The sequence below is a fragment of the Sminthopsis crassicaudata genome, chromosome 3 (genome assembly GCF_048593235.1).
Source record: "Sminthopsis crassicaudata isolate SCR6 chromosome 3, ASM4859323v1, whole genome shotgun sequence".
Lineage (NCBI taxonomy): Eukaryota > Metazoa > Chordata > Mammalia > Dasyuromorphia > Dasyuridae > Sminthopsis > Sminthopsis crassicaudata.
In genome coordinates this window covers 622,650,160-622,656,159 of record NC_133619.1, presented here as the reverse complement: position 1 = coordinate 622,656,159, position 6,000 = coordinate 622,650,160, and positions in this window count along the sequence as shown.

Here is a 6,000-nt window from a genome sequence, read left to right as displayed (position 1 = left end):
CACTATCCAGACAACCTGAGTTCTCACCTAGTAATCCTAACAGATAAAGTGACAACATGTAATCTTCTGTGTTCCTTTTCCAATCTTAAACCAATCAGTTATATACATACTGTGTTTCCTAATTTCTTCCCTTTTTCATAGTTTAAGCTCCCAAGGGACAGAAACTGTGGTTTTGCCTTTTTGTCTCAATAAATACCTGACACTTACTAAATATTATTAATTATTTGAGGCTAGTAGTCTCTTAATTTGAGACTGATTCCGTTTACATAATGAGGACATAAGAATACCCAGCATTCGTCTAAAAAATCTAGCCAAAATTGGACCAGGACCCATTTTTCCCAATTTTAGATTGTCTCTCCTCCTGGTTCCCTACTTCCTGGTCAAAAGGCTGGTCTTAGACTAAATGTGTACTGAGTCACACACTTGCTTGGCACTATACACTTCAACAACGATACTGTATGAGGATGTATTCTGATGGAAGTGGGTATCTTCAACATAAAGAAGATCCAACTCACTTCCAGTTGATCAATGATAGACAGAAACAGCTACATCCAGAGAAGGAACACTGGGAAATGAGTGTAAATTGTGAGCACTACTGTCTATCTACCCAGGTTACTTATATCTTTGGAATCCAATTCTTACTGTACAACAAGAAAATGAGATTTACACACATATATTGTATCTAGGTTATACTGTAACACATGTAAAATGTATGGGATTGCCTGTCATCTAGGGGAGGGAGTAGAGGGAGGGAGGGGAAAATTTGGAAAAATGAATACAAGGGATAATGTTATAAAAAAAAATTACTCATGCATATATACTGTAAAAAAAATTTAGAATTATAAAATTAATAAAAAAGAATAATATAACTGCTTTAATTACAACACAGCTTGTCACACCCCCTGACTTCTCAGGGTTGAGATAAACTTAGGGGGGATGGGGAGCCAAACCAGCCACAATAGCAGGGTTCTTTTTACTGGACTAAAAGGTCTTATACCTCGCACCAGGGTGTCCCACTATCTATGACCCTCCACAAACAATGGTCATGAAAAAGGCAAAACAATAGATTTAACTCTCCTAGAAAAGATTAAGAAGAGGTGATCAGAATACACAAAAGAACTGGGCAAGAAAGAATTTAACATTACTGATAAGCATGATGGAGTAATTACTGATCTAGAGTGAGACATCCTGGGGAGTTAAGTCCTTAGGAAACAATGCTAACAATAAGGCTAATGGAGATGGTGAAATTCCAGTGAAGCTATTTAAAACCCTGAAAGATTTTGCTGCTAAAGTGTTGCACTCAATATGCCAGCAAATTTGGGAAACTCAACAGTGGTTACTTGATTGGAAAAGATCCATTCATGTCCTAATCCTATAAAAGGACAATACCATAAAATGTTCAAATTATTGAACAATTTTTCATTCATTTTACACGCCAACAAAGTTATGTTTAAGATTGTGCAAGCGAGGATTCAGCGTTGTGTGATCTGAGATTTCTCACAAAATTAGGCTGGTTATCAAAGAGGCAGAGGAATTAGAGAGCACATTGCCAACATTTGTTGGATTATGGAAAAAGCAAAGGAGTTCCAGGAGATCGTTTAGTTCTGCTTCATTAACTACGCTAAAGCCTTTAGCTGTGTGGATCACAACAAAATGGGCCAAGTCCTCAAGGAGATGGGAGTTCCCAAACATCTTAACTTGCCTCCTGAGGAAACTATATGTGGGCCAAGAAGCAACAGTTAGAAGGAAACATTGAACAACTGCTTGGTTTAAGTTTGGGAAGTGAATATGAAGGCTGTATATTGTCACTTTAATTATTTAGCTTAATTATATTAACTTATATATTTAACTTATATGTATAGAATACATGCTGGAAAATGCCAGACTGATGAATCCAAAGCCAGAATTAAGATTTCCAGGAGAAATACCAATATCTCAGATATGCAAATAATACAAATAATACACTCTAAGGGCAGAAAGTGAAGAGGAATTAAGAAGCTTCTTGATAAGGGTAAAAGAGGAGAGGGTAAAAGGGGAGAGCTTAAAAGCTGGTTTGAAGATTAACATCCAAAAAACTGAGATCTTGACAACGGTTCCATTACTTCCTGGCAAACAGTGGGAGAGGAAATGAAAGCAGTGTCAGATTTTATATTCTTGGGCTGAAAGATCATTGCAAATGGAAACTGCAGCTACGAAATTAAAAGACATTGCTCCCTGAAAGGAAATCTCTGGCTCATCTGGACAGTCTATTAAAAAGCAGAGATATCACTTTGCTGTCAAAGGTCCATATAGTTAAAGCTGTGGTTTTTCCAGTAGCAACATATGGTTGTGAGAATTGTACTATAAGGAAAAATGAGCACCATAGAACTGACTGAATTGTGGTTCTTTTTTTTTTTTTCTGAGGCTGAGGTTAAGTGACTTGCCCAGGGTCACACAGCTGGGAAGTGTTAAGTGTCTGAGACCAGATTTGAACTTGGGTCCTTCTGAATTCAGGGCTGGTGCTCTATCACCAGGTGCATCACCTAGCTGCCCCTGAATTGTGATTCTGGAGACTTCTGAGAGTTCCTGGCCAGCAAGATCAAACTAATCAAAACTTAAAGAAATGAATTCAGGCTATTTACTGGAAGATCAAATACTGAAGTTGGGAAGTCCTTGATGTTGGGAAATATTGAAGGCAAAAGGAAAAGGGACAACAAAGGATGAGATGCAGAGATGGTGTCATGGAAGCAGAGAACCTGAGCTTGAACAGACTTTGAAAGATAGTGGAGGATAGAAGGGCCTGGCATGGGAGGGGCCATGGGGTCACAAAGAGTTGGATATAATTGAATGAATGAACAATGAAAGGTATCAAGTAGGTAATGAATGAGACAACATGCAAACAGATGTGTACAAACAAACAATATAGGAAAGGAAAATAGAGGGAAAGCGCTAGAATTCAGAGGGCTTAGGGAAGGCAGCAGAAAATGAGATTTTAGCTGGGTCTTTGGAAGTTTTTAAAGTCCTTTCCTCCTCCCTTTCCAGTCTTGTCACACTTCATTCCCCACCCTCCCACTCCCACTCTGCATTCTGCATCAGGGACACTGACCTTTAGACTGCTCCTCAGAGAAGGCTCTCTGACTCTCTGCAGCTTCATTGTCTATCCGCCATGACTGAAATGTTCTCTTCCCTCACCTCCATCTTCCTTTAAGTCCCAGCTAAAATCCTACCTTCTGCAAGAGCCTTTCCCAGGCCTCCTTAATGCTGGTGCTTTCCCTCTGCATTTACCTCCAATTTACTGGTTGTGTTGCCTGTCGTCTTGCTCCAAGAGAGCAGGGACTGTCTTTGCCTTCCTTTGTACCCTCAGCCAGTGTCACAGTGCGTGGCATGCAGCAAGATCTAAGTTCAAATCTAGTCACAGACATTTAGACTTAATCTGTCGGCCTCAGTTTCCTCAATTGTAAAATGGCAATATTAACAGCACCTATCCTGGCAAGGTTTTTGTGAGGCTCCAATGAAATAATATGATATGGCATGAAATAGTATAGTATAATATAATACAGTATTATATAGTAGCATAATATAATAAAATATAATATGGTAGTATAATATAGCATAGTACAATGTAGTATAGTGTGGTATAATATAGTATAATGTATACTACAAAGTATAATGTAGTATAGTATAGTACAATGTAGTATATAATATAGTGTAGTATAGTGTGGTATAATATAGTATAATGTATACTACAAAATATAATGTAGTATAGCATAGTACAATGTAGTATAATGTAGTATATTATAATATAATATGATGTAGTATAGTATAGTATAATGTTGTACAATATAGTACAGTATAATGTAGGATAGTATAATATAATGTATAATGTGGTATAACACAGTATAGTATAATATAGTATTCTTTGGTATAGTAAAATATAGTATGGTAGTATAACATAGCACAATGTAGTATAACATAGTATACTAAATATAATATAATGTAGTATAGTATAGTACTATAGTATAGTATACTAAATAGTATAGTAAAAAATTATATTTTATTATTATGTTAATTAATATAATTGATTAATATCATAAAATATAGTATAGAATAATGTAGTATATATATACTATAATATAGTATATATATAGTATATAGTATAATATAATGTAGTTAAGAAGATGTGTAGTATGGTATAGACTATAAGGTAATATAACATAGCACAATACAAATTAACTTACAAAGTGCTTAGTGACTATTTCCTCCCTTTCATCAGAAACCTCTCTTCCATTCAGTTCAATAAACACTGAATTCCCCACAAATGGTTGCTGCCCATTTTTACTGAATTTCTGACCTTGGAGTCCCCCCAGATCTCAGAAGGATTCTCTTTACAACAGTGTCCTCTAGTGGTTGTCTTGTCTTTCCTTACTAAGCTTCCAGCCTGAGGACTCCACTTCTGCAGAGCTTCCACTGTGAGACAGCTTGGACTCCAAGCTCTAGAACCCACAACCCTCTGCTCTTAGTGGCTAGGAAGATTTTTGGGTCTGCATTAGCCAGTCTGCTGCTCTTAACCATTGTTCCTGGGCCCAAGTAATAGATGGCTTATTCTTCTTTCATAAGAAGGGTTTCTTTTTTGGACAAGCTATTTTTTCTCTACTAGTTAATTCAACTTTAATTTCTTTTTTGAAGTGGGGGAAGGGACAGGGAAAAAAAGGAGAGGGTGAGGAGGGGAAGAGAGAAGAGAAAGAGGAGAGGAGGGAGATGAGACAGAGGGAGAGGAAAGGAAGAAGGAGAAAAGGGAGGGAGGGAGAGAGAGAGAAAGAGGTAGAGAAAAAGAAAAAGACCAAAGGAGAGGGACAGAGACAGAGACACAGAGAGAGACAGAGACAAAGAAAAAGAAAAAAACCGAGGGGGGGGAGAGAGAGAGAGAGAGAGAGAGAGAAAGAGAGAGAGAGAGAGATGGGGGGGGGAGGAAGGAAGGAAGGAAAGAGGGGCAAGAGAAGAGAAAAATAGGGGAGAAAGGGAAAGGGGAAAAGGAAAAGAGAGAGGGAAAGGGATAGAAAGAAATGAAAGGAGGGAGAGAGGGAGTATGTACAATAACAACAGATTTTTATGAAAGCCAAGAATGCAGTGTCTCAGATGGTGATAAAGGACTTTTAAAAGTATTTATATAAACTCAAAGAAGGAATGATTTTGCTGGAGTGGATCTTCTCTGTGCAGATGTAAAGTTCAAGATTTCCCTCAGCTTCCCCATGCCCTGAGCTCAGAAGGCACATCTGTTGGACATCTGCCCTGCTGCCCCTCCTAATCTACACTGGTCACTGGCCCCAGAACAAAGGCCTTTTTGGGCCTCCTTCAACTTTGGAAGGAGCCCTGGGCCTTGAGGGTGAGTGCTTTAGACATGCCTCAGCCTTCCCATACCCAGCCAAGCTCCAGGACATTCCCTTCCCTGACCATTAGGAAGGACCAGTGACTGGGCATCATCTTTGCCAAAGCTTTTCTCCACTTGCTTGGCAGTGATAACTGAAGACACATTAGGCCTGCTTCTGCCAAGTCTGCCAGTCTGCAGCCCTGTGGTTCCACCCAGGAAGCTGCCTAGGCCCAAGGAACTCCTCTGAGGTACCTTCCATTTTCTGCTTCCTCAAACCCATCAGTGACAGCCCCAAACCTTGTGTGTTCTCATGCTGCTCTTCCTGACCTCTAGAATCTCCTGTTCTACACCCAACAAACTGCCCTTCATACCCTTGAGCATACATATTGTGTACAAGCTATCAAAGTTTAAAACTGCACAGAGAGTTTTGGGACACCCTGTACCTTGTACCTCCCCATACGTTTCAGGGATGAGCAATAACCTGTGCAAACACACAGAACAAGAGACTGAGGTCCAAGAAGCTGCAACATGCACAGTGGCCAGCCATACTCTGGTAAAACTCTACCAGTATACAGGCTAAAAACCAGGTCGAGGGTAACTGACACACCTCCAACCTATAGGTGAGTTAGGGGGGTGCCTGTCCTGAGCAGGTG